The 12,982-nt window shown below is 47.0% G+C and overlaps 1 protein-coding gene across 3 annotated transcripts in view; it reads right to left on the bottom strand.

The window, feature by feature from the left end:
• agbl4 (AGBL carboxypeptidase 4) overlaps positions 1 to 12,982 on the bottom strand; it is a 369,255-nt gene that overhangs the window by 50,808 nt on the left and 305,465 nt on the right. The gene's annotated exons all lie outside the window — the stretch shown is intronic.

The raw sequence follows: 12,982 nt of genomic DNA, 5'->3' as shown, positions 1-12,982 counted from the left end.
GATATTCTGCTGGAGGTATGTTTTCACAATCTACATGATGTCCATGATAGACTGCCCAGCTTAATGCACCATAAATCAAATCTGCCTGCTATTTTCTCTCTGTGAAAGGACCAGGCTGTATGGGAAATGAGGAAGAATTGCATTCAGGCTAATAAAATCGTCTGGATGAATACCAGTGCTGCTGGACAAAAAGCTCTTTTAAAATGCTGATCTGCCTCCACCTGCTGCGAGTCACGCTCATTCCTATCCCTGCCTGCTCTGTTCTGTTCTGCGTGGGGGACGGGGAGACAGGGGGCTCTGGCACAGCAGCAGCCTTTGTTCATGTAGCACAATGTTCCCCTCGTTATCAACTACATGATGGGCTGTCCAAACACCAGGCTCTGCCTCTCATTTCCAAAGAGAGCAGGCAAGTTTCATTACCATCAACATGGTTACCTGCTGAATGGAGCGCTGGTATTCACCACACCCAGCACACAAAAACACAGAAAAAGTCCCCCTATATCCCTGGATCTGTTTTGCCTTCACAATGGACCCCTCTACCTCACTACATAGTTACACACCATAATTTACCACATACAGGTCAAACCTGACTTCACTTGCTTTGTCTCTTATTCAATATAGATGATTACATTCCATATAGCAGGGATCATATTTAACTAGATTATGATAAATGTATATATCCCAGTGGTCACAAAGAGGAATGCTTGTGTTTGAATCTTCAGGGAGTCCAGTGGATGAATAAGTGATAGAGAGATGCCAAGTACAATGGAGAAGAGGATGGATTGACACCTTGGTATGGAGGAGGGGGTATCACTGGTACCCAGGTCAACCCACAAAAACGTCCTCCTCACTCTCAGCCCTGCGCATGAATTAATCATTAAATAAGCACATGGATTATTCAGCACACTCTTTGAATTATATATAGATATATCACGGTCTGTAAAAACAAGCAAGACCTAATACATTATGGCTCTTGCTTTCTGTACTCCTGAGTGGCGCAGTGGTCTAAGGCACTGCATCGCAGTGCTTACTGTGTCACTAGAGATCCTGGTTCGAATCCAGGCTCTGTCGCAGCCGGCCGCGACCGGGAGACTCATGGGCGGCGCACAATTGGCCCAGCGTCGTCCAGGGTAGGGGAGGGAATGGCCGGCCGGGATGTAGCTCAGTTGATAGAGCATGGCGTTTGCAACGCCAGGGTTGTGGGTTCGATTCCCACGGGGGGCCAGTATAAAAAAATATGTATTCACTAACTGTAAGTCGCTCTGGATAAGAGCGTCTGCTAAATGACTAAAATGTAATGTAAAAATGTCTCCAGAGGACAGCCCCAGGCCTGGGGATATTTGAGGGTTCCAGGGCTGATAACAGGGGACTGTGGCTACTGTTGTGAGGGTTATGAGATGCTGGAGGGTTGTGAGATGCTGGAGGGCTGTGCAACTTCAGCCAGAGAGCAGGTATCAGAGAGCCACTCAGTGATAACTGACAGTTACTCTGCAGCTTGAGACCACAAATGATCACTATGTTTGGAAAGATGGCCTTAAGAAGTTTATAGCCACTGCTGAGAGAAAACCAGGCCTGTTTGCAGAACTCGACATGAGCCTTGCTGTGTTGATCGCTACTGTTTGTCAGGGCCAAATACTATTGTGCCCAATAGAAGCAAACTGTACCAATGCACTTCAGCAAAGCTTGAAAACTGGCAAATGATGGTCACAGAACACAGGTCAGGCAGCCATCGGAGGTCGACATTTCTCCACACGTTTAGTCTTGCTAATTGCTGGAAGTGATTGTGTGCCTTATTTCTATGTACACAAACTTAATATCCTATTGATCCCCCCTGAGCTTCTCCTGAGCAGAGAAAATGCTAATTGGCAATGGGCTGCACACACTTTCCCCTCTTTAATTCCAATTACGATTCTAAGAGCTTTGGAAAACATGTGTTGCTGGTGTGAGGGGCTGTGCGTAAACATAAAGCATTATTCTGTTTTTAAAGGAGAAGAAAAAAAGATAGCTCCCTCGCTTTCTCTCTTTGCCCTTCACAGAGACAAATGGCTTTGCCATTCAGGAGTCTCGGCAGAGCCGCCGGGGCATTGGTTGTAAATGTGAGAGCTCACCAGGCCCAGCGCTCACTTGGGTGTGGAATTCCATCAGTTATAAATTCCACCTTGGCCTCGACCCAACGCGACATGGCTCCTGATGCACAACAATGGAGCAGTGCCCACATAGTGCCGTGGGCGAGCACAGGGAGTGCTTCATTCAGAGAGGACTTACAGAGTAAACCTAGCATGCACACAAAGCCCCTTCACATTAAAACCAACAGCCTTGAAACAACAGCCACCTCACAACAGAAATCTGTGTGGGATTCAAAAATAATGCTCTTGTAGATATATGTTTTATGCTAATTTGCCATTGCGCTTCATCAGTGTAATTTCCACCAGGCTTGCAGCCCAGATTATCTTAGTCCAGTGTATAGGGAGTGCCTAGGGTTCCTGCTGCCTCCTCAGCCAAAGCACTCCCTGCCTGCAGCTCTCTGTCTATCTGCCTGCATGCCTCTGTCTCTGCCCAGCCGAGCGTTCAGCCAAACAGCACCACAGGTTCCCAGCCCCCAGGAGCACAGCACACAGCTGCAGTGGCACAGCCTGGCCAGCAGGTGCCGCTAAAGATCAGCAAGGGGCTCTGTAATCCCCACACATCCGGATACATGGAAACAGAAGGAGGAGTGAAATATAGCCTTTTAAAACAATACAAATATGCTGTAGAGGCAAACTCATTTTCCTGCAGCATTACTTAGTTTTTTGCTCACTTTATTTTGGAAAGACAGTCTGATGCATGTGATGTATGCCATCCAGGCTTATACTCTGACATCTGATACTGCAACACTTTCTCAGATACAGGATAAGGAATCAAAATAAAGCAACCACAGAGGGCCGAGTCAATGAGTCAAACTACACTTTTCATTGTTAAACAGATACACTCAGTGCTATCAGTTAGCCTTGAAAAAACATACATTTCCATTTCTTGTTTAAGTTGAAAAGCAGATATTTTGTCTTGGATATCTAGTCTTTACCAATGGCTCTGCCCCCCTCTCCTTAGTGCTATATAAGCAGAGGGGAGTGGTGATAAGAGGAGAGCTTTGAGAGTTTCTTACTGAGCAGGTCTCCATGTAATGAACCTCTTAACACTACCATCATCACAGACCTCAATGGGCCTGTCACAGCACCTCGGATAAGGAGGGGATTACATTAGGAAAGTCACAAGAGTCAGGGAAGAAAAAGTTTAAGTGAGCGTAAGAGGGAGAGCGTGAGAGCGAGAGAACTAAAGGGAGCAAAAGAGGGAGCAAGAGAGAGAAATAGAGGGAGAAAAATGTCTGCCCATACCTTAGCATCAAACTGCTCCCTCAGCATATTTCCCACCTGAGAAAGTCACATACGCCACATTACCGCTCGGAGCTTGAAAACATTTTAAGATGTCATATTACGATCAGGTCTGATAAATATGTAAATTGTATCAAAGAAGAAAATAGTCTTTGACAAACAACCTAAATCTAATGAAATGTGAAGGTCACTCGAATTGTGCAGTTCAGCGTTTTTGCTATGACAGTCTCACCACTTCTAATTCAAACAGATAAGACTTGAAAAGGCTTCTGACATAATGCAATAAACTGAGGCCGTTGTTTTCTTGAGCTGGATTCATGGGATATCACATTCTGCAGAGATTACAGTTTTTTATTGGATACTGTTGGCATCTATTCAGTATTCATGTACTTAATATGTCTGTTACAGAGGTATTTTATTCCAGGTGTTATTCTAGACACTTTGTGGACTTTTTGGAGTGGGAGTTTAACTTGTTTATGTCATTGAGACAATGCCATAATGCATTTTTCTTACATAGTTGTGTATTAACTCAAGTACTGTAGTTTATGATTGATGTAAAACACACAGACCATTAAAACCAGTGAACAGCCAGATGAGTAGAACAGTTGACTGAGTTGTATGGGACTGTGAGAGGGTGAAATTATGCTACAATCACACACTGGTCCTGGGTTGTCTCTGTGAGGAGAGATCAGTGCTGCCTCCCACTCCGCTCCCACTGTCTGAAGACTTTATTAACCCAGTGCAGCCCCCAGCCCCAGCCCTTGGCCCTACCAAGGCCTTACTCCCTATGAACGCACTGAGCCTTTTACGCTGTAATAAATTAGCTTCACTTTGCCGAGGTGGAAACACGACACGTGCGTCATATTCGGGACGTGCAGTAGCTGTAAATTGTCACTCACGTTAAATGTATACAGGGCCTTGGAATACAATGCAGACGGTTGTTCTGCCCAGTCGACTGAGCCCGAACAACCATCAGAGCCCCCCTCTCTGCCCCCTGCCCCCCTCTGCTCCTCAAGGACAGGCAGAGAGAGAGGAAGAGAGAGGGCTTTAAAAGCAATAGAGCTTTATGGCACTGTTTTCTTCCTCCTGAATAGGTCCGGCCATGACAGGAAATAAGACTGTGGGAACACAAAGCCTCTGGTCCCTCAGATTTATTCAGCTCATCTTATTTTGGAGGCATGTTGGTGCCAAGGCCTTCTGAAACACTAATAAACCATCCGCCGTCACTCCCCACTACAGGCCACACATATCAACACCCGGTGAGAGATACCCTTGGCCCCCACAACATCCCTACTGTCATATACAGACTACAGAGCACACAATCATACCAAATCTTGATTCCACCAAATGCCAACTCCCTCTCTGACTCTACAAAATAAAAAAGCAAATCAGATAGCCACCGCAGACTCATATTCCATGATATTCTAGGACCAGGAAAAGGTAACAGAGGACAGTATGGCTGTCACGATCGTCGTAGGATTGAGTAGACCAAGGCGCAGCGTTGCAAGCAAACATATTCTTTAATAAGTGAAACACGATCAAAACAAACAAAGACGATAACGTGACAGTACACGGTGAAACTAAACTAACTCGAAACAAGAACCCACAAAACCAAAGGAAAAACCGACAGATTAAATATGGCTCCCAATCAGAGACAACCAGCCGACAGCTGACACTCGTTGCCTCTGATTGGGAGTCACACCGGCAAACATAGAAAATCGACAACCTAGAACACCCACCGAAGAAACAGAAAACATAGAATGAACACACCCTGGCTCAACATAATGAGTCCCACAGCCAGGGTGTGACAGTACCCCCCCCTAAAGGCGCGGACTGCGACCGCACCTAAATACGAGCAAAACAGGGGAGGGCTGGGTGGGCATTCCTCCTCGGCGGCGGCTCCGGCTCCGGGCTTGATCCCCACTTCCTCTCCAACCCCCCAAAGTACTCCTGGTCCTGTCTAGCCCCGCTGGCCGGAGCCGGACTGACGACACGCGCCCCTGGCTTGGTGCGTGGAACAGGAACGGACCGGACCGGGCTGACGATACACACCCCTGGCTTGGTGCGTGGAGCAGGAATGGACCGGAATGGGCTGGCGACGCGCACCACCGACTTGGTGCGGAGAGCAGGAACGAGCCGGACAGGGCTGACGAGACGCACCACAGACTTGGTGCGGGAGCAGGAACAGGCCGGACCGGGCTGGCGACGCGCACCACAGGTTTGGTGCGGGGAGAAGGAACAGGCCGGGCCGGGCTGGCGACGCGCACCACAGACTTGGTGCGGAGAGCAGGAACGAGCCGGACAGGGCTGACGAGACGCACCACAGACTTGGTGCGGGGAGCAGGAACAGGCCGGACCGGGCTGGCGACGCGCACCACAGGTTTGGTGCGGGGAGAAGGAACAGGCCGGGCCGGGCTGGCGACGCGCACCACAGACTCGATGCGGGAAGCAGGAACAGGCCGGGCCGGGCTGACGACACGCACCACAGGCTCGATGCGGGAAGCAGGAACAGGCCGGGCCGGGCTGACGACACGCACCACAGGCTCGATGCGAGGAACAGGAACAGGCCAGACCGTACTGGGGACACACACCACTGGCCCTACGCAGGGATCAGGAACGGGCCGGACCGGACTGGTAACACACCCCAGTACCTCTCGCCGTGCCTCCACACTTTCCCTCTCCTCTGTGACCAGTGGCCCCCTTAACCTGGCGGCCTCCTCTTCACACCCGCTGGACCGCTCCATCGCGGCCTCCTGCTGCCCCGTCGTCCACGTCGTGAGCCCCCCCCTAAAAAAATTCTGGGGTTCTCTCCTCCCCGTGGACCAGGCCTCCCTAGCTCTCGCCAGACTCTCGATCCATTGCTTCATAGACCAGCCTCTCTCCTCTTCACTTAGCGTGGCCCAGCCGAAACTCCTACTCCCCTGATCCCAGGTCCTTCCTCTCTCCTCTTCATGCTGCTTGGTCCAGTTTTGGTGGGTTCTTCTGTCACGATCGTCGTAGGATTGAGTAGACCAAGGCGCAGCGTTGCAAGCAAACATATTCTTTAATAAGTGAAACACGATCAAAACAAACAAAGACGATAACGTGACAGTACACGGTGAAACTAAACTAACTCGAAACAAGAACCCACAAAACCAAAGGAAAAACCGACAGATTAAATATGGCTCCCAATCAGAGACAACCAGCCGACAGCTGACACTCGTTGCCTCTGATTGGGAGTCACACCGGCAAACATAGAAAATCGACAACCTAGAACACCCACCGAAGAAACAGAAAACATAGAATGAACACACCCTGGCTCAACATAATGAGTCCCCCAGCCAGGGTGTGACAATGACGTGCGATGCTGACGTTGGTCGAAGGTGCGGATTGACCACTAAGAGGAAAGAGGGCTCACAAGGACACGTCACCATTCTGTCTAAAACACAGCTCCCCTGGCCACCATTCTGTCTAAAACACAGCTCCCCTGGCCACCATTCTGTCTAAAACACAGCTCCCCTGGCCACCATTCTGTCTAAAACACAGCTCCCCTGGCCACCATTCTGTCTAAAACACAGTTCCCCTGGCCACCATTCTGTCTAAAACACAGCTCCCCTGGCCACCATTCTGTCTAAAACACAGCTCGCCTGGCCACCATTCTGTCTAAAACACAGCTCCCCTGGCCACCAATCTGTCTAAAACACAGCTCCCCTGGCCACCATTCTGTCTAAAACACAGCTCCCCTGGCCACCATTCTGTCTAAAACACAGCTCCCCTGGCCACCATTCTGTCTAAAACACAGCTCCCCTGGCCACCATTCTGTCTAAAACACAGCTCCCCTGGCCACCATTCTGTCTAAAACACAGCTCCCCTGGCCACCATTCTGTCTAAAACACAGCTCCCCTGGCCGTCACAATTGAGCTGATGAGAGGACAGCTGAAGTGGGCAATCAGTAGAGGAGATTTCACGGTTATCCTTGTGTGAGATGACCTGAAAAGAGGATTAGAATGGCATGTTGTGACACTCATATCAGAATCACGGCGAGAGAGAAATCCTTGAGAACGCAGCATGTAAATATAACCTCTGCCTCTCAAGTGGAGATGAAGCCCATAGGATAAAAGAACTGAGCGCAGTGTGATTACAGATCGATTTGCTGCAATCAAGGCCCTTATGCCTTTTCCTTGTGAAATGAAATGATTTCTCCACTTCAAGGGTGAGAGTAATGACAATTGAGGTCATGGGCGATTTGAAGTGACAGCTCCAAAGCAGGGGCTGAGGACTGAGGGTGGAGAATTTTCTCTTCAAAGAGGCGCTATCAAAAATGTCTTGGATGAAGGGCTCCTAATTATGTAAATGTTGAGAGGCCGACCTGAGATATGGCCCACAGCAACAATTGACCATGTAAGCCTGCAGTTCATTTGTGTTGATTTCCAACAGATGATTCTGTGCAGGCATTAGCCAAGGTCAGTTTAGCTAGGGTACCCCATCAGCTCCCTTTCTCATGTAAAACAATGGACTGTGTTTTCCCAGGCAAACAACCCCATTACCTTTTATCATAACGCCTTCAAAAGCAGCTCCACATATCTGTTACAGCACTACATTATTACACATTTATAGATAAATGGAGAACTGAAGATCTTTTACCACAGAGAACAGTAAGCACACTCTTACCATAAAGGGGAAAAAAACATGTCAGCGATGTCAAGCGCAAAGCACTTTCACTGTATTGGATGTCTTGTGCAAACTCAGAGGAGAAGCCCACTTTCCATTTAAAGGCATTGGTCGTAGTCCCTTCCTCAAACTCTGACTTCTCCTCTTCCCTTCAACAACATGACAGGAAGAAAGACAGATAAAAAAGATGGATGACTGGTCTGTGCACTGCATGATACGGAATCAGAAGGAAGCAGTAATAGCCTTTTTTGAAGAACGCGCCACTGAACTTCAGGGCTGTCTTGCTTGAAAGGACAAGTTACAAATAACAAGAAAGAAGAGGGAGAAATTATTTCCCAGGGGTAGACCCCCCACTGCGCTGCCCTATCCTTGCATGGTTGTGTGGGCAAGGGGTGGGGGGACTGGGGAAACACATTGCTGCCGTGGCAACTGGCCTGAAGCCACAAGCCGGTGCACACACAAGGCAACCTCCCATGAGCCATTGGAGCTTGGGGCCAAACAGGTGAAACACACCTGAGGGAGACCACAGAGCAGTCAATGTGAGAAACATGGAGGGGACTCCTAATACACTAACTCACCTGGTGCATGTGCTCCAACAACACAGGAGCTTTACACTGCTAGTGTTCTCTATTCACAGTGATCGGATCCAGAGATAGACAACATCTGCTGCGGCTGCACTATACATGAACCCAGCCGGTTTGTCTGAATCTCAACTTAAAATTCAGTATGTCATTGTGTTGTTCTCTGTCGAGGCCAATGAGGCCCTGAAATAGAGTTGTTGTTCATGAGAGACCAAAGGTTATTTTTGGCAGCACATGAACCAAACCCCTCTGAACCTTGGACTATAAACAGAGTGAAGAGAGAAAGGCTTGCCGTATTAATATATATTATTAGTTCCTCTCCCCAGAGTTATAAATAATTTCTGAGAGCAACAAAGTCCAGACACAGAACCCCACACTGCATCCCACTTTATTACTCTGTTACAGCTCTGAGGTTTAATTTCTCACATCTTATCTCCCACTGCATAGAAGTTGAGTGAGATCACTGACACTCAATTTACAGCTTTGCTCTCTCACAGTCAATCTCTATCTCATACCAAATATATTGACAGACAACCCCTGCTTTTGGCCCGAGGCTTCAATTGTGGATAGCAAACTATTTTCTTGAGAGCGTTTTCCTCTGCCAAGTCCCGCTTGTATGTCTGAGGAATATTGATTAAGCAGTGTGAGGAGAGGAGCAGTCTTTCAGCCTTTCTCCCACCCACACTAATCAGTGAAGTGGGACTTCTTGAGCAGGAGGCTCGGGTTCAACACGGGCACATCAAAAATGTCAGACTACAAAAAGAGCTTTGGATGTGCATTCACACAGAGCATACGATACAGTTTTGTTATTTGAATGAGACAACTGGATCATTCACAGATGAAGCTGATGCTTTCAATACATCTAACTCAATTTACTATAAACATTTTGCCATGGCATGGGGTGTATCTCTATTGTGGACAAAGATTGAATGTTCAAGACTTGTATGTGGGTTCAAAGTAGGTATCAATGGTTCTCTATGAAGATCATTTTACCAGAGATCAAAGCTCTGAGCTTTATTCCTTATCTTCCTCTCTGTTCTCTGTCTCTGTCCATGTGTGTGGAGTTCCTCTCCTCCACCTCCTGTCTCTCCATCTCTGCTGCAGTCTCAGTGAGGAGCAGGTGGGGGAGCGAGGGGAGCAGCATGTAGCTTCCCAGGCAGCCTGAGCAGCAATGTCACACTGCAGTTTAGTAACAGGCCATTACCCTGTTAATAACACACTAATAGGCTGCTGCTATTTAAAAACACAGCCACATTTCTGTCATTAACATCCACTTACTGTTTCACTCACATTCTGCCACAGAGGATCAGCACACAACACAACCAATCCGTTCTACAGTCCTGCATCATAACCATATTTAGGGACATATAGAAACTTAGAATTAGTACAACTACAGAAGTAATATTTAGTTAGCTAACTTTTCAGGAGAAAATACTCCACAATTTTCTTAAATTAATCTCCAGACTTGGGAAAAGATGAGACTCTAAAATGATCATAATCATTAGCACACATTAAAGGGATGTGGAATTCTTTAGAAGCTAAAGGTTACTTTGCTGCTCCCTGTGGAGTATACATTTTAAGCATGTATCAAACACAGAAGTAAAAGGGCAGAGACGTGGTTTGTGCTGGGTATGTCCAACTGAGCACTTCTAATTTCATTGGGGTTTGTCTTTTAAAGAGACACATCCTCGGTGCCCTTTTACTTAAATGCATTTGCCATTTCCTTTACAAAGATGCTGTGAAATGTAATACTGGCCTGCAGGCTTTATTGCTACAGCAATCATGTAGGATGTAGTTAGCCAGACTTTGATAGAGATGAATGAAATGTCCGTTAATTCTGGGGAATCCTGATTGGCTGGGTGAAATGAATATAAAAAACCTTGGGTAACCAATCCCTAATGATGATGAATGAATGCAACATGAAGATACAGCTCACATAGAGCGCTGTCACTGACAACATAACTTTGCCGACTATTAAGTATTTTTTAAACCTTCCGCTTTGGGCTGGATATGTCAATGTGTATTTCATACATGCACGATCTTTGAGCAGAATTACTGTCTTACCTCAATTAGCCACGAAATCCCTAGTTTGAAAGTGATTGTTTTTCGGGAAGCTGTGCTGCGCCATTTCCCCTACATTTCCCCCCATGTGGGCCAGCCCCCTAGCAATTTGAGTTCAACCAATGAGTTTCAGCCCCTCGCCATTTGAGTGACAGCTAGTAAGATCCACATCATGCACTAACAGCAAAGTGAGAGAGAATGCAAATACGTGGTGCACATATCTGCACATGTGAAGTAGTACGCACATTTCAGGGACGTGGGCGCTACTTTGTGTTAACTTTGAGATGAAGAAAAGCTTTTCACTCCGGTGGAATGATTAAATCCTATCCCTCATTCCAATTCCTTTGTAACTTTAAATAAAATACGTTAATACACACCTTAATACCCGCTGTTATTATAACCCACTGATAAAATGAACATCAAAAGTTTGAAACACATTTACTTGATAAATAACTCCACATGTTAGTTTAAAGAGGGCTGAGCTGGCTGCTCAGTTGGGATTCTGTTAAGGGAATGATTTGGACCCTGAGGAAAGCTGATATCTTTTGATTTAAATGGCTAGACCTCATTTGGATTTTCTCAATGAATACACAAAACGGAACGATTAGAGTGTGTGTGTTTGTGTGTGTGTGTGTGTATAGTGGGCTACTCACTATATCAATAGTATAATGCTGCACCTTAGTAATGCCACACAGCTCACCTTTGAAATCAATTAAATAAGATGGAAAAAGGGTTGAGCTAATTTAAATGAGGCCTTTGTCACTTCCTTCACACTCCTGGCTACTTGCTCCATAGAGGTTGGAGGAGTACGGAGTTGCCAATGGCGATGAGCAGGCAGACCTATATGGTGGTATGGGGGCCTATGTTTGAAGTGGCAGGCTCTTTCATAGGGCTTTGATCAAGAAAATGTTTGTAGTGGGGGCAAACCTCAAGAACAAACAGGACTTCTGAGAGACTAGTTATCTGTGGAATATAGTCCTGTCTTGAAGGCAGCTTTTAAAAATCCACGACTGCCAGCTCCCTTAACTGATAATCACTCCCTTTTTTATGTAGATTACTGAGGGAAGAAAACAGGGAAAACAGAGAGAGTAGCCACTCGAGGAAAACTGTCTCCCAGCTCCCCACCTTTCTTTACACAGAAAACACAAGACAACGTACACATACTGGAGGCCACAGAATAAGCTGGATGGCTGATGGTGTTTTATAGTGTCTCCTACCGAAAGGCCCTGAAGCATGGAAATGCCTGCGCTGTCCCTCCATGCCACAGTACACACACACACACACACACACACACACACACACACACACACACACACACACACACACACACACACACACACACACACACACACACACACACACACACAGGGTTGGGCACTAATGATTATGAGTCCTCTGGTACAATGTGTTGTTACAGTCCATTCTCTCTAATAGGAAGAAAGGCTCATTCACAGGAGAGAGAGATTTGCATGAAGTGCTGCTTGTGACACTCAAGGTTAGAGGGAAGGTATAAGAACAAGCAGAGCTGACCTTGGTATCATCTGCTGGTTATAGTACTCATTACAGACTAGTCATGGGGTGTGGCTCAGAGGGGGGCTCACTACGGGGCGTACTGAGGCTCATTTGTGCATGCAGAGAGAACACCCTGGGTCACCAGTCTTTCTGCTTACAGTCCGTATCACAGTCAGTACCTTCACAATTACCTTGAACACTTAACGATCTGTCTGTCTATCAGCCCATGTAATCTTCTCTAAGACAGGACACACATGGGCCTTGTCTCTGCTATAACATTAGATAGGCAAACTAAAGGCCAATTCAGTGTGTGTGTATGCTGTGTGGATGAATGGTGCGTGCTTCCCTGCAGGCAAAGTGTAAAGCCATGTAGGCTCACCAGAGGCAGGGAGAGTGCTTTAGTGCTGAGGGTGTGACACAGGGCCCCAGTGCTCCTCCATCAAGCTGTGGCAGAGAGCACAGCAGTCAGGACCCGGGCTGGGGGCAATGATTCAGACAAATGCACAAGCCGGCGCTCCCGCTCCCAACCAACCATGTCCCCCAAGTCACACTTTATTGTGGCTATTCTCAGAGCAGAAACCATATTACTCGAACAAGTCAGGCACAAAGGTCATATATTTCTCAGTCCTAGTTTGGGCTGCCAAAGTGGAACTGTTACAGAGCCATTTTGCCATTGTGAGTCACGGTGCACCAAGCCAAGGATGGATGTTGTTATTTATTAATTTTTTGAACTTGGAACAACAGAATTATGTTGGGTATAGTGGATGATATAATGCCATGTTATTAACTTTCAGCAGTACAGACTGTTCC

The sequence above is a fragment of the Coregonus clupeaformis genome, chromosome 20 (assembly GCF_020615455.1).
Source record: "Coregonus clupeaformis isolate EN_2021a chromosome 20, ASM2061545v1, whole genome shotgun sequence".
Classification (NCBI taxonomy): Eukaryota; Metazoa; Chordata; class Actinopteri; order Salmoniformes; family Salmonidae; genus Coregonus; species Coregonus clupeaformis.
Note: the sequence above shows the minus strand (reverse complement) of the source record. Positions and strands in the feature narration are given on the sequence as shown.